The sequence below is a fragment of the Rhinopithecus roxellana genome, chromosome 13 (assembly GCF_007565055.1).
Source record: "Rhinopithecus roxellana isolate Shanxi Qingling chromosome 13, ASM756505v1, whole genome shotgun sequence".
In the NCBI taxonomy this organism is placed as follows: Eukaryota; Metazoa; Chordata; class Mammalia; order Primates; family Cercopithecidae; genus Rhinopithecus; species Rhinopithecus roxellana.
This window is the reverse complement of record NC_044561.1, coordinates 110030212-110053700: the sequence shown is the minus strand read 5'-3', so window position 1 is coordinate 110053700 and position 23489 is coordinate 110030212. Positions and strand designations below refer to the sequence as shown.

The 23489-nt window shown below is 48.0% G+C and overlaps 1 long non-coding RNA gene across 1 annotated transcript; it reads left to right on the top strand.

Annotated features, from left to right (window-relative positions):
• Positions 1-18115: 18115 nt before the first annotated feature.
• On the top strand, positions 18116-21930 carry LOC104655816. The gene is made up of 3 exons (XR_747031.1): positions 18116-18404; positions 19033-19142; positions 21789-21930. It is a non-coding gene; the product is annotated as an uncharacterized LOC104655816 (long non-coding RNA).
• The last annotated feature ends 1559 nt before the right edge of the window (positions 21931-23489 follow it).

Here is a 23489-nt window from a genome sequence, read left to right as displayed (position 1 = left end):
CCCCTGAAAGATGAAGACACTTGTAATATCATCAAGACAAGGTCTTTCGCAATCCTGATGAAACACCACCTCTGCTATGAAGCCGCCCCAGGAACCCCGGCATAAAGGAGAATTCCCTTTCTGTCACTCAGCATGGCTTTTTATCTCTGCTGAATAGAGCCAAGCTCGCATTGTCTGGTTTGTGTTTGGGTCTTCTCTGGCCTACTGGACTGGAAGCTCAGGGAAGACAGAAACTGACGCCAATGCATAAACCTCCTTTTATAGCCCAATCCAGTACCTTGTATTCAATAGATACTCAGTAAGTGAATAAGTATTGAGTGAATGGATGACAGATAGATGGATGGATGAGAAAATTTTAAAAAGGAAGAAAGAAGGAAGGAGAGAGAGAGAGAAACGGGTGAATAGATGAATGGACGGGAGGGATGAGCAAATATAGATGAATGGATGGACAGATGGATGATGAAAGTATGGATCAGTGGGTGGATGAAAAGATGGATAGATAGAAGAATGTATGGATGGATGGATGGATGGATGGATGGATGGAAGGATGGAAACATGCATATAGATGGCTAGATAGTAGGCTGATTGATAGACGTGAGAATGCAATGGATGGAATGAGTGGATAGATGGATGGATGGGAGGATGGATAGATGAGGGGATGTATGGATGGATGGATGATGGACCGGGTGGATAGTTAGATAAGCGTATTTATAGAGACTGTGAGGTGCTGTGCAGTAGATTCTCTAGAATTTATATGTGGGGCCCACAATCTGGCTAGAAGGTGGGCTTGCCACCATATTTGCAGAACATTTTACATAAGATTGAGAAACTAGCTATTGCCCATGTGAAAGAAATGAAAAAGATGTAACAAAGATTATGGATGGTTAAAGCCCCAGCAGCTACCACTGCAGGTGTGACTATAATTGCCTAAAATAGTAAGATTCTGAAAATCTGTGGCCCTAAGAAGATTCAAAGGTTTTAAAGTTCTGTGTCTCTGAGGCTTAGACTTGAAGATTCTGTGTCTTTAAGAACTCTGTATCTACCACTATGAGCAACATGCTCTGTGCCGGGCATTGTTCTAAGCACTTTAGATACAAAGATTAGCTCCTATAATCCCCACAGCCACCCGTGGTCTAGACACTATTACCACCTTCATAATGAGGCACAGAGATGCTGAGGTGCTTGCCTTAGATAACACAGCTAATAAGTGGCAGAACTGGGATCTGAACTCAAGCAGGCTGGGCGGGATCCAGAGTCCCTGCTTTTAACCACCGCTCAATGCTGCCTCAAGGAATGGAGGATTGTACACATCTAAGTTTCAAAGATTCAGCGACCAAGACTTGAAGAGTTCTGAGGCTCTAAGCGTCTTCACCGTCTCCACACCCAGGACTCTTCAGACGCGGAGGGAGAGAAAAGGAGGGAGAGTCTGGCTGGCTCCTGTGAACACCAGCCCTGCTGATGTCAGACGCCTGGCCGTCGCTCTTCCTGTTAACCTTGGGGAAAAAACACATTTGTGGCAGATAACAGGCATGAGGGTGTGCCGGCCCTCTGCTCACTCCCAGGCCTGATGGATGGGCTACATGGGACCCCCCTGACCTGTGTGTGTACTGTTATCTGCTCAGCCAAGGGAAGCTGTTCATCATGCCGACAGCTTGGCGAGGCACACCTGTGGGGACTGCGTCAGCCGGAGCCACCAGCATCCTGGGAGGAAAGAGGGGAGGTGATGGGAAGGGTAGGGCAGGGGAGACACAGAGAGAAGAGCCAAGGACTCAGTATCAGTACCATCACCAGGCCCAAGATTGGCCCAGAGGGTGGCACTAAATTCTGGGTACCATGGATGTGCTGTGTGATCAGACTAGTCACTTAACCTCTCTGAGCTGTAAAATAAGATTAAGCTTTGCCAGAAACCTGGAGGCCGTGCTTTCCTCTTTCTCATGCTCCACATCCAATCATGAGGTTCTGTCCATTCTACCTCCCAGTCTGTCATGATCCTACCCATTTCTTACCAACAACTCTACCGCAAGCACCCTGGTCCAGGCCATCTTTGCCTGGATGATGCTACAGCCTTCTCCCTGGGCTCCCTCCTTCCTGCCCACTATATTCCATTCTTCACGTTTTACAGTTCAGAGAGGTTAAGTGACTAGCCTCTGGTCACACAGCACATTTGTGGTACTGCCAGGAATGGAAGTCTGGCATCACACCCAGAAGTCAGTGCCACAGCAGCCAGAGGATCTCTGTTACACAACGAGATCACTGCACTCTCCTGCTTAAAACCCTCTGATAACTCCCTGTCACACTTATAAATAAGTCCAAACTCCTCGCCAGGGCCCTGCAAAACCTAGCCTCTCCCGTCCTGTCCGTCCTCATGTCACACCTGCCAGCCCCCTTGCGTACCAAGTTTCAACCACGCCACCCATCCCTTTTCCACCTCTTGGCCTTTGCACATGCTGTTCCCTTGGATGTGAACACTCTTCCCCAGCCCTTTATGTGGCTAGCCAGCTACCTCTCATCTGCTGCTCTCAGCCCAGTTACCACCCGCTCAGAAAGGTCTTGCCAGCCTGAAGTACTACTCCAGCTCCCAATCTCACTCTGTCACGGCCCCCAGTGTATTCCCTTTCTGGGACTGATTGCAACCTGAAATTGTGTTGTTTCTTTGTGTGTATATTGTCTGTCTCTCCCACTAGAATGGAAGCTCCAAACGTTATGGGTGGTTGTCTTACTGACTGCCCTGAGTGCTTCCTCAGTACAAAGCCACACATTCTCTTACGCCCCAGGGCCTTTGTGTCAGCTGTCTCTCTGCCTGGAACTCTCTTCTCTGCCTATTTAATCCCTACTCACCCTTCAGATCTACAGAAGGGCATATTTTGCAAAGATAGTCACAACAGCATCTTTTATCCTACGTGCTCTTTATAAAATATGACCTTGAGACTCGCCCTGGGGAGAGGTGGGGCCCATGTTCCCTGCCCTTGATTTGGGGCAGGCTATGACTCGTTTGTGGCCAATAGGATGTCATGTAAGTGACACTGGGACACTTCTGGAAGGAGGTCAAGGACATTGGCTCTGGAGCCCTAAGCTGCATGTAAGCAGCATGATTGTCCTGAGGATGCCATGCTACGAGGAAGCCCAAGCCAGCCTCTGCAGAAAGACCACATGGAGAATCCCTGAGATCACCTACAGAGAGGGGAAAGAGATGTCCAGCAGCTTCCAGCTGCTCCGGCTCCAGCCATCATCTAACTGAAACCTCATGAGAGACCCTGAGTCAGAGCTGCACAGCAGAGCCCTTCTGAACCCCTGATCCACAGAAACCACAAGTATCAACAAAAATTATAGTTTTAAGCTACTAGGTTCATTTGTTATACAACAATAAATAACCAGAACAAGATCTCAGCTCATGTGCCACCTCCCCAGGAAGCCCTCCATAACTAACTAGGTCAGGACCCTGTATTTCCATTTCATTTTATTTTATTTTACTTTATTTAAATACAAGGTCCTACTCTGTTTCCCAGGCTGGAGTGCAGTGGCATGATCGCAGCTCGCTGCAGCCTCCATTGGGGACTGGAACTACAGGTGTGAACCACCATAGCCAGCTAATTTTTTAGTTTTTGTAAAGACGGGGTCTCCCCATGTTGCCCACGCTAGTCTAGCACTCCTGGGCTCACACTCCTGGGCTCAAGCAATTCTCTCACCTTGGCCTCCCAAAGTGCTGGAATTACAGGTGTGAGCCATGATGCCTAGCCTACTTTTTCTTTATAACATATATAACAGTTGGTAATTATATAGTTATTTTTGTGATGGCTGATTTTTTTTTCTCTCTCTCTCTCTCACTTACATATAAGCTCTGGGATGGGGGAGAAGAATCCTTATCTTGTTCACCATTGTATCCCCAGCAGTAAATAGTCCCTGGCACATAGTAAGTGTTCAGTGAATACCACTGATCAATAATTTCATTAAGTTACTATAACCATCCTGTAATGCTGGCTTTATTGTCTCTATTTTTCAGACAAGGAAACTGAGATTCAGAAATGTTCTATTCTTGCCCAAGGCCACACAGCAGAGCAGGATCCTAGCCTGATTCTCTCTGACTTGAAATCCAGAGCCCGCCTCCTGACAGGTGGAGGGACGGGGTACTAGCCTGAGGTCTTCTAAGTTGTAGCTGAGTAGGGCCACAGATGTCCTTTTATTTAACCTTTTGTCTTAACCCTTGCAGAAAAAGAGGCCCAGAGAGGGGAAGGGACTGGCCCAAGGTCACACAGCTCATCAATGTTCAAGCTGGGACAAGACCCAGGCCCCATATTCTTGATCCAGAGCTCCTCTCACTGCACCCTCAAACCTGCCTTCAATACCTGCCATGCACGGAGCCCAGGACTAGACTCCAGGAGGGACAGACACAAGAAAATCAGCGGTCCCTTTGGGGAGAGGAGAACTCAAATGTCTACATAGTGAAGGGGACAAGAAGAACAATTATTTATGAAAATCAACTGTGTTCCAGACAAGCCTAAAAGACACTTCTCATGACAAGCCTGTAAGATACACTCACAAGATATCCTTTCACAAGAGGAAACTGAGGCTCAGAGAGATTCAAAGACTAACCCAAGGTCACCAGACTTACAATTGCCAGCTCAGAATTTGAATCCAGAGTTTTCTGTCTCCAGGACGCCCTCCAGTGTGCCAGGCTGTCTCCCCAGAGCTAAGGGAGCCTCGAGGCCATGGGGAATGGGGCGGGTATGGTGGCTCATGCCTGTAGTCCCAGCACCTTATGAGGCCAAGGCGGGTGGATTGCTTGAGCTTAGGAGTTGGAGACCAACCTGGGCGACATGATGAAACTCAGCTCTACTAAAAATACAAAACTTAGCCAGGCATAGTGTTACGTGCCTGTAGTCCCAGTTACTTGGGAGGCTGAAGTGGAAGGATCACCTGAGCCTAGGAGGTAGAGGCTGCAGTGAGCTGTGATTGCATCACTGCACTCCAGCCTAAGTGATAGAGGCCCCATTTCAAGATAAAATTAAAAAATAAGGATTGGGGGCCAGGTACAGTGGCTCACGCCTGTAATCCCGGCACTTTGGAGGCTCAGGTGGGCGGATCACAAGGTCAGGAGATCGAGACCATCCTGTCTAACAGGGTGAAACCCTGTGTCTACTAAAAATACAAAAAAAATAGCTGGGCGTGGTGGTGTGTGCCTGTAGTCCCAGCTGCTGGGGAGGGTGAAGCAGGAGAATGGCATGAGCCCGGGAGGTGGAGCTTGCAGTGAGCTGGGATTGCACCACTGCACTCCAGCCTGGGCGACAGAGTGAGACTCCATCTCAAAAATAATAATAATAATAAAATAAAATAAAAATAAGGATTGGAAATTAAGGAAAGCTGCATGGAGAACTCAGCACCAAGGAGCAACCTGAGTTAGTGCTTGAAAGAAGCAGTGTGGTTTCCCAAGACTGAGCTGGGAAGAGCACGTTCCAGGCAGAGGCAGGGCGTGTGGGCAAAAGTCTAGAGGTGGACAGGGCTGACAGGTCTGGTGGCCCAAGCGGGAGGCATGCAAGTTGAGGCTTGGAGGGGTGACTGTGCTATTCCTGCCCCTCACTGCCTCTGCAGCCCCCAGTCACCTTCCCTGGCAGCCCCCCCATCTGCCATCCACCAGAGCAAGGACTGGAAAATGAATGAGTCTGTTTATGAAGCCCATAATGTTGCCAGCAAAACAAGGCACTCAGCGGAGCTGCTCGGCGCCTCTAATGGGATATTATTTATGTCATTTTCCTCCCGGCGCTGGAGCCATTACCACCCGGAATGGTGCTCTGTCACCCTCCACTCCCCCAGTGATGTGCCAATGTCACGCTGAAGGATGCGCGCTGCAGTTGTCATGGGCAGCACCCTGCTGCCAGCCTCCGGACCTGGGCTTTGGAGAAGTGGCAGGGCAGGGGGGTGATGGGCAGCCCCTACACCCTGCCAATATGAGGTTGTGGGGCCCACACTTGCCAGTGGGATCTAGCTTCTCCTGGGTTGCCCTTGGTGCCAGCCATCCTGCCAGGTGCTGAGAATCCTCCCATGGCTCCTCATTGCCCTGCAGACAGAGCCCCATATCTCCATCTGTCAATAAGCCCTCTGGACTTTGGTCCCTGCCCACCTTCCCAGTCTTAGCTCTGGCCTCTTGTGTGTAAGTTCTGGAATCAGACAGGCCTGGTCTTGTGTATCTTCCCAGATTGACTTGATCCACCTGTCCCCTCTTGCTCAATGACGAACCCGGCCACTGTCTTTGGCTCTTCTTCTAGTCCAGCTGCCTCAGTTTCCCCCAGGTGAGGACCAGCCTTCTGCAGACACCCCATCAAGCCTGTCAAGCTGCAGCAGCTGACCCCCTGGGTCCAACTTGATCTGAGGGAGGCTCTTCCCACCACTTTCACATTCAGACAAAGCACCATGCTTAGGACAGGGGATCAGGCTTCCCTAGTGGCTTCCTGGAGGGGCCAAGAAACAGCACTCCTTGCAGCAAATTGGGAACATTGACAGTCATGAGCCAGGAAGGAGCCACAGACAAATGGACCATTCCAAAAATGGGAGGTTCCACATGGCTTGTGTATCTGCCACCCCAAGTGACCCAGCACCCAGTTGCATTGACTCAAAAAGATGTTTCTATGGCCAGCTCAGAAACATAGCACTTTGTGTCTACTTCCTATTCTTCTCTATCTGCCACCCTGTCCCCCTCATTCTTGCTGCCCAAGAATTGCACCTCCCATAAAGTATGTACACTTTGCTCCAGACTTTGTGTTTTAGGAAACCCAGGCTAAGCCACCTGGTTCAATCCCAACTTTATCACTTATTTGCTGAAAGATCTGAGACAAGTTAATGAACCTCTCTGAGCCTCAATGTCCTCAGCTATAAAATGGAGATATTCTTTATCCTCACCTCGCAAGCTTGTTGGAAGTACTCACTAAAATCAGGAATGCTTGCATTTCCTCCACTTCAACACAACTTCCCTTGCATCAGACACTGGCATGTACTATTTTCTTGGTCAAGAACGCCCTCACAATAACCTTGTTCATCCTCATATCTACCTTACACACCTCCTTCTCGGGGACAGGACATGGAAGAGGGTCCTGCCTTCAGGAAACTCACATGACTGGGGAGGTGGTGAAGCTGGAGGGGAAACCCTTTGGGCTTGGATGCAATAGTCCTGGGTTCAAACCCTACGTGATCTTAGAAGAGTTGCTTAACTTCTCTAAACTTCAGGTTCCTCATCCATACAATGGAACTCAACATTCCTCTAAGATGGAGCTTCTGGTAAGATAACAGAGTTGAAGGTGCTGCATAAACTGTGAAGTCCTGTTCATAAGATGTTGCTCTCATTGGTCAGATATTCCAGAGCATCATTGAAAACAGAGCAGGCCCCCTTGAAGTGCTAAGAGAAAAAGGCAGGAGGATGTCGACTGAACCCCCTCTGGGTATCAGGCTCCTTCTGGAGGTTTCACTTAAAATTCTTCTGCCTGTGAGTGGCAGGGTTTGATACAGAATAGGGACTCAGGGGTTATTCTCATCTCAGCCTTTTCCATGTTTTACGTAAAGGAGCCTGCTCAGAAAGGTGAAGTGACTTGCCCAAGGTCACACCATTGGGTGGTAGAGGAGTTGGGATTTTCACCCATCAGGATGGATAGATGGCTGGGGGATCTGAGGGTCAGAGATATTTCAGGAGGGGCCAGGGACATAGGCCCTGAGTTTTCTTCCCCCTGCTCTTCACTGGAACCTCTTGGGGACCAGGCGTGGGCATGAGGGTGAGCAAGGCAGGCGGCCTCTGCCCATCAGCAGGGAGTGTGGGTCTGCGTGCCATGGTCAGCACCCAGTTCCCCCCTTGACATTCTGCATAAGCTTCAGCATCTCCCACCTGGACTATCAGCTCTCTTTTGGCTACCCTTTCTGCCTCCTGTCCCCACATCCAAGCCACCTCAGACGGATGTGTTAAATCCCATTGGGCCTGCTCAAAATTATTTAGTGACTCCCACACCTCTGGAACAGGGTTCAAATTCCTCCCTCCAACATTTAAGGATCCCTTTATCTCACCCCCTCCATCTCCTCTCCTTCCTCATCTCCCACCCTACACATACACACACACACTGACGCACACACACACACGCACACACACACACACACTAGGATCCTGCAGCTCCTCCCACACCTCGTGCTTTTGCTTCTGCCATTTCCTCCACCAAGAACGCTGGAGCTCCAGGATGTCCAGCTCCTGCGCTGCTGCTTCTAGACTGTGTCCTTGACCTTCCACGTCAGGGTCACTTGCTCTTTTCCTGCAGACCCTCAGCACGTGGTTTCTTTCTCCATTAGAGCCCTTGCTTTCATTCCAGGCTATGGATAGTAGTGATCGCAGGTCCATGGCCACCTTCCGTGGAGCTCCCCTGGTCGCTGGCGCTGCGCTAAAGCACATTTGAATGCAGGCTCTCCTTGCCTCCTTGCAACCCCTTTGACCATCCCCACTTGACAGATTGAGAAACAGAGGCTTAGAGGTATAGAAAGTTCTCCCTCCCAGGGTCACACACCAAGTAAAAACCCAGGCATCCTGACTCCGGTCAGTAATTGTAATTCCGAGATTGCACCACTTCACTGCAGATCCCCCTACTTCAAAGGGGAGGCTGTGTGATTCATTTAGATTCCACCAGCACCTAACCCCATGCCCAGAACAGGTAGGTTCATTTATTCACATCAATGTGTTTTGAATGAAATATTACATAATAAGAATGGATGGGTAGATAACTATGTTCTGTACTTTATTGAGCACCTACTATGTGCTGGGCACTGTTTCAGGTGCTAGGAATAGAGCAGTAAACAAAACAGGTACAAATCTCTGCCCTCAGAGAGTCTAGTGCAGAGAATCGGTCTGCTGGGGAGAAACAGACAACAACAAAAAAGAACGTAAATCAATTTTCAAGCATGTCAGAAGGTGGCAAGGGCTCTGGAGAGAAATAGAGTGGGGACCAAAGTGAGGGCAGGAATGTGAGCCTCGGGCGGAGTCCACAGTACAGGGCAAAGGTCCTATCCTGGGGTCCTCGGGCAGAGTCCACAGTACAGGGCAAAGGTCCTATCCTGGGGTCCTCGGGTGCAGTCCACAGTGGAGGGCGAAGGTCCTATTCTGAGGTCCACTGGGGAAACTGACTGAAGAGGAGGTGCCCTCCAGCCGGTGGGTGAAAGGGCAGAGTCGCAGAGTGGCGGGGTGGAGGGTGGGTGAGGCCAGGGTGAAGTCCCACTCCCTCCTCCCCTACTCGCCCTTGACCTCACTCTCCTTACCTCCCTGCCTGGTGTCTAACAGGCTCAGAAAAAATGGCCCAGGGGAGGAGCCATCCAACCTCTCTTGCCTTGGCACTGAAAGTAGCAGCGTGATGGGAAATGGTGGTGTCGCGGAATTACCGCTTTGTCATTGGCCTTGTTTGTGGTCCTCACTGCCTTCACTCATGCCTGCCAGCCCAGGGCTGGGAGGGAGGGAGAGGGGGCTGCTCTCTGCCTGCCTGGCACATGATGACCTTGGGCACAGCATCCCCGAGAGGAGGGGTGGGCTTTGGGACCTGGGTCACTGGTTTTCATCTGGCAGCCCCAGCGCTAAGATCACTTCCTCTAGGAAGTTTCAAATGTCCCAGTTTTACTCAAGGGGAGTGAGGGCAGGAGAGGGGACTAACCTTTATTGAGACCTCTGTGCCAGGCCTTTCATGCATCTCATTTCTTTCAATGCTCACAATCATCCTATTGCTCCACTTTAGAAATAAGGAAACTGAGGCTCAGAGAGGTTAATTAATGGACCCAAGGTCACACAGCAAGTTAAAGAGATCAAGATCTGAACTCAGGTCACTGTGATTCAAAGGTCTTCACTTTTCCCCCTGGACCTCTGAGCTCCCAGGTCACTTTTTATCTCTCTTACATCTCTTAGCAAAGTCCAGCACAAATCCTCAGTAGCTGCAGACGGGGTAGAGTAGTGGTTAGTAGCCTGGGCTATGAGACCAACCAAGCCTTAAGTTATACTTGTGGTTGTGCCTCATCATAGGTCTCAGACCTCACGCAAGTCTCTTTCCCTTTCTGGGCCTCAGTTTCCCCAGCTGAAAGGTAGACTAACAATAACCTTCTTGTTGTTAAGGGTGGATGAGATTCCAGGCAAGAATGTCTTTGGAGAAGGCCCTGTTTAAAGACAGTGTAGTTGTGGCATAATCAAAATCCAGGAGAGGGTTAAGAAGAAAGAAGCTTTTATTGTTCCAGCAGCAGCAATGTCTTTGCAGCAAACTTCACCTGTTTACAGTCCATTAGAAGCCATTATTGCTGTGTCTGGGGCAGATGCACACCCCTGACCTTGACGCGTGTCTGACAGCTCCAGGCAGCAATCTAGGGAGCAGAGTCATTTTGGCAGCGTTTACAGGGCCACAAGGGGCTGAGGGCCTCTTCCAGAGCCCTTCTCCCTCCCAACTCCTGGGCCACAGCTTCTGCCAGCCAGAAGACTGAGGAAGGTGCCCAGCCTGGATTCCAGGTGCTCAGACGTCCCCCGGCTCTCTTGGGGGTCTCCAAATCACCACCTTGAGTTTGCAACCTTAATAGGTTGACTGTGGTGAGGAAAAAAACACATAGACAGCTAGGGCTGCAGGGACCTCAGAGGAGCAAATCCAATCCTGCCCTTGCATCCAGAGAAATGAAGGAACACGCCCAGGGTCAGAAGAAGACAGCCAGAATGAGAATGGAGCTCCTAGGACCCCCAGCCTAGGCTTTGACGTGCTAATGATGGGAACTTCAGGCAATGAACAGTGGCTGTTGGCAGTAGGGTTGGGCAGAGAGAGAGTAGGGCTGGGCACTTAGATCATGTTGCATAGGCGGCTGCTACCTCTAACTTCAAAAAAGGCAGAGGCTGGACATGGCTGGCTCCAAGCCAAACTTCTTCCCACCAGCTCCAAGGTCTGTGAGAGACAGGGAGAGAGGCCCTGACAGAGGGAGGAGCGACGACTGCAAGATCCAAAATCAGCAAGTTTGCCTCAAAGCCCTTTTCTCCCCAACTCTTATTTTGGGCCATTTTATGGTTTTCTCCAAAGCGTTCAGTGCCCCTCAGGCTTTTTTCTTCATTCCCCTTCAACAAACTATTTGCTGGAAAAAAAAAAAAAACCTAAAATGTCATTTATACTCAAGGGTAAATGACCGACAACAGCTCTAAGGCAGTGCTCCCTGCTTTAGAGATGCTCTTTCACATTTTTTAGCAGGACTTCCAAAAGCAAGCAGGAAGAGAGCCACACATCTCCCCTTCCCCTCCTAATTATCACCCCTTCTTTCACCAGTGAACTCTTACCCTTCGTACCTTCACTCAAAAGTCTCCTCCTCCGGGAAGCCCTCCTAAACATCCCAGGCTGAACTGAGTCCCTCTGTTATACACTCTCACAGAACTGAGTTCCTTCTCTTCAGAAACCTTTGTCTTTGAAGACAGATCATCTGATGAATATCTGTCACCCTTACTAGACTATGAGCTCCCTAAAGATGCCGTTTTTTTTGCTCTTCAGTATCTCCAGGGCCTACTAAAGTCTCTAGAACAGGGTAGATGTTCAATGAAAATCTTTTGAATGAATATATGAATTATTGCATGAATGAAAATGGAGATATCTATAAAGTCTGGACTCTGCCTCCATTACATGCAAAACAACCGCTCAGTCTCCTTAAAGCAGTAACTCTCTCTCATGACTGTAGTGGATTCTGTTGACACCACATTCAGACCCCCTCCCACTGGCAGGCACACCTGTGCCCCTGTTGCTGTGGGCTTCAATGCCCCCTCAACAGCTGCTCCTTTCTTTGTAGCATCACTCTCAGCTGAGGAGGGTCACCTCTTCTGGGAGGTTACACCCTTGTTCACCGACCCTTCATCAGCCCGTAGCCAGCGATGGCTGACAAGGGGGTACAGAAGGCAACTTCCTTGTTTCTAGGTAGGGACAACTCTGCAGTGTAACTTATGCCCCAGACCCCCTTTGGATTAGGCCAAGGACAGACGTTACCCTAAAAAACATCCTTGTTTGTCCCCTTCCCTCTCCTGCTTCCCTCTCTCCTTTCCTTAAAAGCACTTTCTCAGTTAACCCTGTACACAGAATTCCTCCGAGGCTCTGCTTCTAGGACCCTGACCTGAGATAGGGACTTCCCAAGTCTTCCATGGGCTCTAGACTAACAACTTTTCTCTACTGGGAAATTAATATTTATTAAGCTCCTACTGTGTCCCAGGATACACACTGGATGCTTTACATCTATCATTTAGTGATGAGATAGGTATTACTATTATCTCCAGGCTACAGAAGAAGAAACCGAGGGCCAGAGAGAGTCCTGTGACTTGCTCAAGGTCATACTGCTGAAAAATAATGGAACAGGGATTTGAACCCAATTCTAGCAAGTGAAGGAATGATGGCAACCTATCACTGTAATACAGGATGACTATAATTGTAACAGCACAGAAGAAAGTGAAATTGACATTGCCAGGAGTGGGAAAGATGGTAATAAAGACTCTTCAAAGGAGAAATAATTTGAGTCTTGAATCTTGAAGAATGAATGCCTTTCAGGTAGACAAAGGAGAGGAAGGACCTGCAAGACAGAAGGAATGGCATGTGTCAAGGCAAGGAGGCAAAAATAAGCATATATTTCAGGTGCTTTTGGTAAAGATCATGAGTAACATTGAGGGATACAGTGAAACCAGACCCTTAAAGATTTTGATGCTATGGTAAGAAAAATGGACTTTGTCCTACAGGACATTGAATGCCTACAGGATATTGGGTTGTAAGCAGAGGAGTGACATGATATATTTCCATTTAGGAAAATTATTCTGATGACAAGGATGAAAGATGAACTGGGGAAAAGAGCTGGAGCCCAGGTGGCTATTTAGGGGAAGTGGGTGAGGTTGTATTTTAATGCTATAGGGCTAAAAAAAAGTAGGTGAATTTAAGAGAGAGTGGTTTGGGATATAAAGATAGCAGGTTTGAGATGCTGGACTTGGGAGATGAGGGGGAAGAAGGAGTTTTAGATAATGCCCAGGCATTGGCCTTGGGTGGTGTCACTTGCCATAGTGAGGAAAAGGGGCTTGCTTGGATATTATAACCTAGATTAGTTTTGGACATGCAGAATCTGAGGTTTTCTCCAGAATCTGATGCTGTTTAGAAGACAGTAGATAAATGGTCCATCTCTCCTGGAGCTCAGGAAGAGGTTGGAGTTGAGGTCCTGTATCAAAAAGTCTGATTGGCTCTTTGTGACATCATAGAAATGGGTAGTAGGGCGGTAAAAGAAGCCCTCAACCATAAAAATATGGAAGGTAACTTGTCCAAACCAGTTTTTCATGTTGAACTTGCTGTCCCAGGTGAGCTTGCTAGAATTGAATTCTTTCAAACTAAGCTCTTTGGACTTCTAAAAAAATTCTTTAGGATCATGAGCTTCATGTTGCCAGGCCCCATCAACCCTTTATTCGCACCCCCACCACACACACACATTGCCTTTCCAAAAAAAGAAAGAAAGGGGTGGAAAAACGGTGGAATGGATGATTTGGGAGCTGAAAACCTCCAAATGGGGAGGTTATATTCTCGAGACAGCAGCATCAATCACCACATTTTCATTATTAAGTAACATCGCGGTATGCTGGGCTGATTCTGCACCTTATCTGAACCTAGCAGCTGTGCCCTAAATTCCAGCCGTGGCGCCTGTCTGCAGGAATTCAGTTGCCTGTGTTTAAAATGAGTGTTAACATCTATCATTTCCCCACACCAAATGGTTTTGTGTCGGTGGTTGGCAGTGCTAATCTGTCACCAGGGTACTCCACTGCCCGGCTCGATACCCTCTTCGTCACTGTTGTGGGGAGAGGGACAGGAGGCCCCCAGGATGGGGGAAATGTCACTGTGAGGACAATTGCAACATTTGGGACTCTTTTACAGAAAAGGCAGGGGGAGAGGAAAAGCCATCTGTGTCTGTTGCAGATTCTGATTTCCTATCCCACTGATTTTGGGCACTCAGAGGTCTTGCATCATTCATTCTTTGGGTCAGTGTAGTAGTTGATGGGACTTTTCTGCAGAAGTCGTCGGAGCGTGGCTCTGTCCGTGGTGCTGAATGGCTTTGGTGCTGTCTGTGGTCCTTCCGCTCTAAAGGGTGCAGAATCACAGCATGTGTGTGCTGAAGAGGACCTTAGACCATCTGGTCCGGTTATATGTCAGCCTCTTTGGGAAGTCACAAACCTTTTAGGATGCAAACATTCTCATGGGCTTTTTACCAAGAAAAATACTTAAAACTTAAAATTTTGCTCATAAATACCAAAATTAGCCCGCTATTTCATGGGGTTCATGGATTCCTGGTTAGGAATCTCAGGTATAATTTAATCTCCTTCTTTTACAGATGGAGAGTCTGAGCCTCAGGGAGGGGGGTTATTTGTCAAAATCTTGAGAGCAATAGGTGGAATTTGGGTAGGGGGGAAGGGGTGAAGATACCAAAGGATGAGGTGTAGTTTAAGAAGGAAGGAATTGAGAGTCAGGAAGACATGGGTTTGAATTAGCTCCACAACTAGTACTTAACAGTTGTGTGGCTTGGGGCAAGTTGATACACTCAAAAATCCAGTTTTTGACTGTGATAATAATATCTAGCTTGTAGGATTGCAATAAGGATTAGTGTTAATGGGAGTAGCATGCTATGATGGGAACTGCAATGTACACCCAGACCCCCCTTCATAATAGAAGGGTTTATTCCACCAGCTACTGGGAGTGTCACTGGCAGGAGGCCATCAGCTGTCAGTCCCCTACAGGAGTTGCCTCTGCTGAAGGGAGTTGCTTCATTCAAGGAAACACCTCTTCCTGTGGCAGCACGTATCCAATAACTGATTGATATGGCAATGTAAAGGCCTGCTCCAACTCTGGAAAACTCTGAGGTATCCCAGCTTCAGAACCATCTATAGGGATGGCTAAGGTCTCTGTTGAGCTTGTATCACATCTCTACTTCTTTTGCTCAGTCCCATTTCCTTCCCTCTTATCCACAGGTAATGCCACTAAGAGTATGCCCTAATAAGCACCTTACATGCTAGTCTCCATCTCCAAGTCCACCTCGCAGGAAATCCAATGTGTGCTATATGACTAGAGTAGTTCCTGCTGGTTAGAAGGCTCTGGGGTATCTTCCTGGTGTTCTTGTTTTACATTGATTTGACTTTAGAATCCAGGACTTCTGACTCCCAATCAAAGGTTTTCCCAGGAGAAAAAGCTTTTCCTTCCAGTCTTTCCATTGTCCTAGGTCTCTCCTCTCCATCTACTGGCTTAGTCCCTCTCAGAAGGAGATGATACTTGGGCTATCAGAATTTTTTCAGTCCAATACTCTGCCTCTAGGTAGAAGAATACTTCAAACTAACAAGGCAGAAATTCCTAGGCTACTTGACAAAGGGTCATTCAAGTAATCTCCCCCAACCCCAATTTCTGCTCCACCCTGGAGATGCCCCCTCCCCTTCAATATCCACTCAGTCCTCAAGAGATGCATGTACAGTAACAGCAATACTGCACACGCAATACTTGCAGCTAGGAAACTCACATATTCAACATTCATCCAATGATTGGTGAGCAAGGCTCTGTGTTCTGGGGGAAATGGTATCTAGTCTTGTCTTAGGGGGCTCCAGGAATAGAAACCCTCACTTATTAAGTCAGTCACTCAACTAATACCTATGGACCCAGACCCTCTATTGTGCCCTAAGGAGATAATAGTAACCGAGAAAGATGTGATCTCTGCCCTAAAAAGATCACAGCCTAATGCCTCCCATTCTGGTAGGTTTTCCCCAGTGTTTTGTTCCCCCTCAGTTGTCAAGGAGATCTTCCTTCTACTAATCAAATCCCTCTGGCTTTGATTTAAATTCATCATATGGTTGTTTTCCCATTCAAGGTGGCTCTTATCTCACCTTTAAAATGCCTTCTACTTCCCTGGCCTTACATGTTTCTCAGCTTCTCCTTTTTTCAAACCAGAATCATTTTCTTAAGACAACTTTAGGTTGAATTAGATGGACAGTAAAGAGGCCAAGGTCAGAAGGCCATTCAGTCCATTGGTTCATTGGCATCACTTGGTGACCAGATGGTGCCTGCTCCTAATCTTTTCCATCCTCCAGGCCCAAACCTAGATGGTGGGCGAGACTGCCCAGCTCTGGTTAGAAGCATAATCTTATTTTATGAGGTCCTGCTATGCTTCATACCCCTCTGCAAAAAGTAATTTTACTTCCTATGTAAGATAGGAAAACAGAAGCACAATGCTGGGAAATGACTTGACCAAGGTCATACTACTCACCCGCAGTTGCAGTTCTGCCACTGAAATAAAAGCGACAGATTGACACATACAAACACGCAGACAGGAAAAGTGAGTGGCAGATAAGAGAGGCAAAGACAGGGATAGAAAGAAATATTGGTGGGGACAGGATGAGAGAGAGAGGAAATGAAAGAGAGAGAAAAAAAATTCAGCCTAAATGATGACTTCCTTGCTTTCCTGAGGCATTTATCTTTCATTTGACCTTAGAAGAGTCTATTTGTGTAGAGATTTTAAATTGAGAATTTTTTTTTTCTTTTTAAAAAACATCCCTGTGCAGTTAGCACAGTTTTATATTAATTTCTATTCATGCCAGTGGCTTCAGTATTTATTCTCCTCCAAAATCACTGAGTTGGAAGGGACAGAGTGAAAGTCATTTGGCTTTTTGTGTTTGTTTGGATTCAGAGCCTGAGGCCCAAGGGGAAGGGTGGGGGCTGGGGTCAGCGCATTGGGCTGAAAACTGGGGAGATGGGGGATGGCCAACAGTGTTGTCAAGCATCTGACTTCTGTCCAAACCATACTGCATCTTGGGTTGTCAGCTCTGAAGTCCTTGGGGGTGGGGAGGGGAGTTGGACAGGCCAGAGCCATGAATCCCCTGGCTCCCCAGAGCCATGAATTAGCAATTCAGCATCCTGGAGTTGGTGCCCAAGCTGGATCTTGAAATTTATGGCAAATTGAAAGTCACTGTGGCCAAGAGGTTGAGTTTGGGTCTGGGCATCTATCTGATTGCCTGGGTATGTGTCCCAACTTCACCACTTACTGGTTTCATGGCCTTATACCAGTCCCTTTACCTCTCTGGGCCTCAGTTGTTCTCATCTGCAAAATGGGATTGATAAGAATCATGGCCTCCTAGGGCTGGTATGGGGATTAAGGAAGTCATTGCTCATGAAGAGCTTGGCATAGTGCCTGGCACTCAAGAAAATCTCTGTTAGTTGAATGAATATAGTTCTTGTACTTGCATGATAATTCTGCAAGAAGCATCATGGAGAGGTGACTCCACAGGACATAGGCTCTGGAAACAGATAGACCTAGGTTCAAATCTGTTGTAGATGCCTGAATTTGTATGCTGGCTTCACCACTTGCTAGCTGTGTAACCTTGGATCAGTCCGTTTACTTTTCTGTTTATTAAAAACAGAGATGATAATAATACCTACCTCATAGAGTTGCCAGAAAGACTAAACTAGAACACAGGGCTTAGCAAGGTGCCTGGCATAGTGTAAGCATTCAATGAATGTTAGGAAATGAAAGTTAGTTAAAAACAAGCCACACCCCATGCATAAGAATTCACAAAACAGAGAAATGCAGTGGCAGGCTTTGCAAACAGAGGGAATAGCAGGTGCAAAGCCTCAGAGGCATGAACAAGCACAGCATGATGAGAAGACTGGAGTCAATAAGGCATGGCTGAAGCAAAGAGTGAGTGGTAGGAGCTGTACAGCAGATGTGGACAGGAGGAAAGCCATGCAGAGCCTTGAATGCAGTTTAGGGAGCTTTGACTTCTCTCTGAGAGCAATGGAGAGCCACTGAGTGTTTTAAGTAATGGAGGCACATAGTCATATTTGGTCAACCTGAGCTCTTAGTTCCTATGAAGGCCTTGGCAATCAGGGCCAGATGTTTCATTAAATGGATGGTAAAACTGAGACCCCATATGGAGAAGGGCTTTCCTGGTGCCTACGGTGAGGCTTCAGCAGGTCCAAGGTCAGAATCCTGGGCTTGGCCCAACCATCTCTCTTCTAGTATTCCTGGGCTTGGGTGAAGGCAGAAAAGACCCAGCATCCATGGGCCCCACTGGAGCAAGGAACTGAGTGCTGCACACAGAACAGCCAGAAAAATCCCCCTGGTAAACAACAAACAGCATTTAATTAACTTGCAAGTCTGGGTCAGCTGGGTTGTCTTGGCTGGGGTAGCTCAGCTCTGCCACCTCCTCCTCCCAGGACCAGCAGGCTACGCTAGGCATGTTCTTGTGGCAGTAGCTGAGGCGCAAACAGGCAAGCCCAAGCACAGAAGTGCTTATCAAGCCCCTGCTTGATGCACCGCTGCTCTCATCTCATTGGCCAGAGCAAGTCCTATGGCTGAGCAATGTCCACTCAAGTCACAGTGGGAGGGCACTGCAAGGTAATACGGTGAAGAGTGGGAACGTACAATTGGGGCATGCTGGGGAGGAAGTAAGGCATTAGACTCATTGTCATAGCTACAATAGGTGCTCTTTAGAGGCTTCCCAGGCCTCCAAGCCCCCTTTCTGCCCTCAGACATCCATTTGTCACCCTAGCCATGGCCCCCAGGAAGGGGTGGGAAGAAAGGCCACCAGCATTTCCTGAGCACACACACAAAGCACCATGCTACGTGCTCTGCAAGCCCATGTTCCTGAATGCACATGTCTTCCCAGCCTCTCCTGCCATGCCTCTCTCCCCCTTGCCCACCCCTCGCTGGCTGCACTGCTAACACCAACACTCAAAGCTCCCCTGTGCTTCCCTCCTCAGGACCTTTGCTCATACTGTGCCCTCTGACTGACACGTTCCCCTCTGTCTTCACTCCCTCCAAGACAGACTCCTTCGCATCTCCTCTGAAATACCTTCCCTGGCCACCCTGTCTCGGTATCTGTTTATTCTCCACCACAGAAGCACTTGTTTGTTGTCTTCATAGCTCTCATCACTGTCTGCAGTGGTGCATTCATGTATTTAGTTGATTCATGTCTGTCCCTCTCAAGACTGTAAGTACCATAAAGGAGCATATCTCTCGGACCTTGTGCAGGGCCTTCCACACTGTAGACGTTTAGTAAATATTTTTCAGAAAGAAGGAAGAGAAAGAGAGGGAGTGAAGAAGGAAGAAAGGGAAGGAGGGAGGGAAGGAGAGATGATGAGGTAAGAATTCTTCAAGCCCATTTTACAGAACAAAAGAGGTTCAAATGCATGAAGTCCCTTATCCATAGGCCCACAGTCACACCATTAGGAAGCTGCAATGTAAACAATGTAAACTCAAGCCTAAGAGACCCCTCTCTACTCTCCCCTCTATTCATCCCTCTAGACCACGAATTATAAAAAATGATCTTAACTATACAAAATATAGTCCACCAGCCAGGTGCGGTGGCTCTCGCCTGTAATCTCAATACTTTGGGAGGCCAAGGTGGACAGATCACAAGGTCAGGAGTTCGAGACCAGCCTGATCAACATGGTGAAATCCCGTCTCTACTAAAACTGCAAAAATTAACTGGGCATGGTGGTGCGTGCCTGTAATCTCAGCTACTCAGGAGGCTGGGGCAGGAGAATCATTTGAACCCAGGAGGCAGAGGTTGCAGCGAGCCAAGACCACGCCACTGCACTCCAGCCTGGATGACAGACCATCCCAAAAACAAAACAAAACAAAAAATATTTATATAGAAAGTCAATCAGGCCAGGCACAGTGGCTCATGCCTGTAATCCCAGCACTTTGGGAGGCCGAAGGAGACAGGAGTCCAGCAGTTTGAAAGCAGCCTGGGCAACATAGTGAGACCTCATCTGTACAAAAAAATTTGTTTTTATTAGTCAGGCGTGGTGGCATGCACCTGTAGTACTAGCTACTCAGGATGCTGAGGTGGGAGGATTGCTTGAGCCGGGAAGGAAAAGGTTGCAATGAGCCTGCCTGCGTGACAGAGAGACTCTATCTAAGAACAAGAAAATAGAGTTAATCACATAACAAATGCTCATCTGCCCAGCACACAGCTTAAGCACTAGAACATTATGAGGAACTCTGAGGGCTCCTGACCTCCCTTGCTGGACCTCTTCCCTCCTTGCCTGCCTCCATAGAGGTGGCCATCACCTAAAATGGGCTGTTCCGCATTTTCTGTGACCCTCAGCATGCCCCAAGCTTATTCTCACCCCAGGGCCTTTGTTCATGCTGCCTGGTGTACCCTCCCTTCCCTTCCTCAAATCCTTCCCATCATTCAAGACCCAGCTCCAGTCCTACCTCCTCCATGACACCTTCTCTGCTTGATCCAGCCTGAGGTCATTTCTCCTGGGCAGTTCATTCTCATGTGTGCCTCGAGGCAAGTAAAAATTAGACTTGTTCAAATGCTTGCCACCGGTAAGTTGAGGCTGATGTCGCTGCTTTAGTCTGAACTGTGATCTGCACAATCAATAGCTTGCTCAAATGTTCCATGTGGACATTTTGCAGCAAGCCTCAAATCAAATGTCCCATTAGCCCCCAAAGCCTGTTGCTCTCCCTGTTTTCTGGGCTCTTGGGGATCAGCCCCACTAGCCACCCTGCTACTAAGCCCAAAGCCTGACTCCTCAACGTACCCTCCCCACCAGTCAAGACACCATTCATCCCACTCATCCCAGCACTTCTGTCTCCTGCTTCCTCTCTACCACCATGTCCAATGCCCTAGTCCAGCTAGCATCCTGTCTCTCTTACACGACAAAAACTACCTCTCTGGTCTCCTCGCTTCCACTCTCACACTCTTACAATCCATTTTCCAGACATCAGCCAGACTCTTTTAGGAATACAAACATTATGTTAAATGAAATAAGCTAGAAACAGAAAATTAAACACGTGTTATCACTCATATGTGGAAGCTAAAAAATGCTAATCTCATAGAAGTAAAAAGTAGAGCACACGCTAGCAGAGGCTTGGAAGGATTAAAGGGGTGGGGATAGGGAGAGTTTTGCTGGAGGATACAAAATTACAGCTAGATACCAAGAATAAGTTCTGGTGTTCTATACCAGTATAGGATGACTAGAGTTAACAATAATGTATTAGTTTCAAATAACTGCAAGAAGGATATTGAATGTTCCCAACACAAAGAAATGATAAATATTTGAGATGACGGATATGCTAATTACTCTGATCTGATTGCTATACATTATATGTATCAAAACATCATTAATGCCCCATAAATATGCACAATTACTATGTGTCAATTAAAAAATTGTTTAAAGATTACAAACCAGATAATGTTGCACCTGGTTAAACCCCTATGCTGGCTTCCCAGTGCTCTTAGAAAGAAACCAAACTCCTTACCATGGCCTATGAGGTCCTGCATGGTCTGGGCTCTGCTCATCCTTTGGCCTTATTTATTGATTTATTTTTGTAGAGACAGGGTCTTGCTGTGTCGCCCAGGCTGGTCTCAAACTCCCGGTCTCAAGCAATCCTCCTGTCTCGGCCTCCCAAGTAGCTGGGAGTACAGGCGTGAGCCGCTACACCCAGCACATGGCCTCATCTTCTTCACCACTCCTCCTCCCTAACCTTGCCCTGCTCACATGTCCCGTGAACCCCCAACTCCCAAGCCCAGTTGACCTTGGCCACCTGTGTCCCCTGCCTGGGCCACTCTCTCTGGCTCTTTGCCTAATTACCTCCTACCACTTCCACCACTAAGTCTCCACTTAAAAGTTATCTTCTCAAGTCAATGCAAGTCAAACTCCCATTATTATGTGCTAAAAGCCCTAGGAGCCTCTTCTGTAAGGCACCTATCATTGTTGAAATCTAACACTTCTTTGTGTGATTCTTGGATTAATGTCTATCTTTTCCTCTAGAATGTGAGTCCGATGAGGGCAGGGACTGTGTGTCGTTCACTGCTATATCCTAAGATCTCCATCCAGCAGCCAGTAGCAGGCTCAAAACTATTTGTTAAATCAATGAATGAATAGAACTGCAGTAAATATGTGCGTAGAGGCACACCGCGTGAGGATCACAAGATTATGGAGGGGCAATTGGCAGGACTGGGGTACTGATTAGATGGGGAGGGGGAGCTGGCTCCCATTACCCTCAATGTTTGCTCAGTCTCCTGTGTGCAAACAATACCCCAACCATGATGACTGTGACCATGGCCCCCTACATCCATGGTCTCCAGCCAGGCTGCCGCCTTCTTGGTCCTGCTGTTTCCTCAGTCCCTGGTAATGCTGGCACCTCCAAGAGAGGGGACGGAAAGGGAGAGGAGAAAGGGGGAGGAGAGGGGAGAAGAGGATGAGAGGAAGAAGAAAAAGAAGATGAAGAAGAAAGAAAAGGAAGAATCTTCCATTCTCTCTGTTTTTTATTATTTTGAGATGGGGTCCCACTCTGGTGTCCAGACTGGAGTGCAGTGACACAATCTCGGCTCACTGCAACCTCCAACTCCCAGGCTCCCTCCTACCTCAGCATACTGAGTAGCTGGGAGTGCAGGCACGCACCACCATACCTGGCGAATTTTTGTATTTTCTGTAGAGACGGGGTTTCACTATGTCATCCATGCTGGTCTCAAACTCCTAGACTCAAGTGATCTGCCTGCCAGGGCCTCCATTCTCTCTTGAGCCCACTCCAGTCAGGCTTAATCCCCCCCCACCCCTCAAAAACTGCCTTGACCAAAGTCACAAATGACCTTTAGGCTGCTCGCTCAATGGTGAGTCCTCTGTTTTCATCTTACTGGCCCCTAAAGCAGTAATAGATACAATGGATCATGCTCTTCTTCTGGAAACACTTTCTCCACTTGCCTTTGCCTGGTGCTCCTCCTACCTCACCAGCAGCTGCTTCTCTGTACCCTTCCTTGTCTACCCCTTAACTTCCCACCTCTTCAGTCTGGGGCCCCAGGGTTCAGTCCTTGGTCCTCCTCTCCTCTTCATCTACTTTCACTGCTTTGGTAATCTTATCCAATCTATGACTTTAAATATTAATGTCAGGCTGGGTGTGGTGGCTCATACCTGTAATCCCAACACTTTGGGAGGCCGAGGTGGGTGGATCACTTGAGGTCAGGAGTTCAAGACCAGCTGCCCAATATGGTGAAACCGTGTCTCTACTAAAAATACAGCAAATTAGCTGAGCACAGTGGTGCGTGCTTGTAATCCCAGCTACTTGGAAGGCTGAGGCAGGCAAATCACTTGAACCCGGGAGGAGGAGGTTGCAGTGAGCTGAGATTGTGCCACTGAACTCCAGCCTGTGTGACACAGCACAACTCTGTCTCAAGAAAAGTAAAAAATTAAAAAATACATTAATATCATCTGTGCCCTGATGTCCCCTAAGTCATAGCCCCACCCAGAACCCCTCCTCCAGACCTCTAGATCTGTCCTAGCAGATCTCAGCAACCCTTGACATCCCTAGGCTTGATGTTTCCCTCCAGTCTTCACCTCCATCTTCACATGGTGTTAGTGTCTTCACAGCATCTTCCCTCTGTGTATTTCTCTATGCCCAAATTTCCCTCTTCTTATAAGGACACCAGTCATTGGATTAGGACCCACCCTAATCCCGTCTGACCTCGTGTTAAC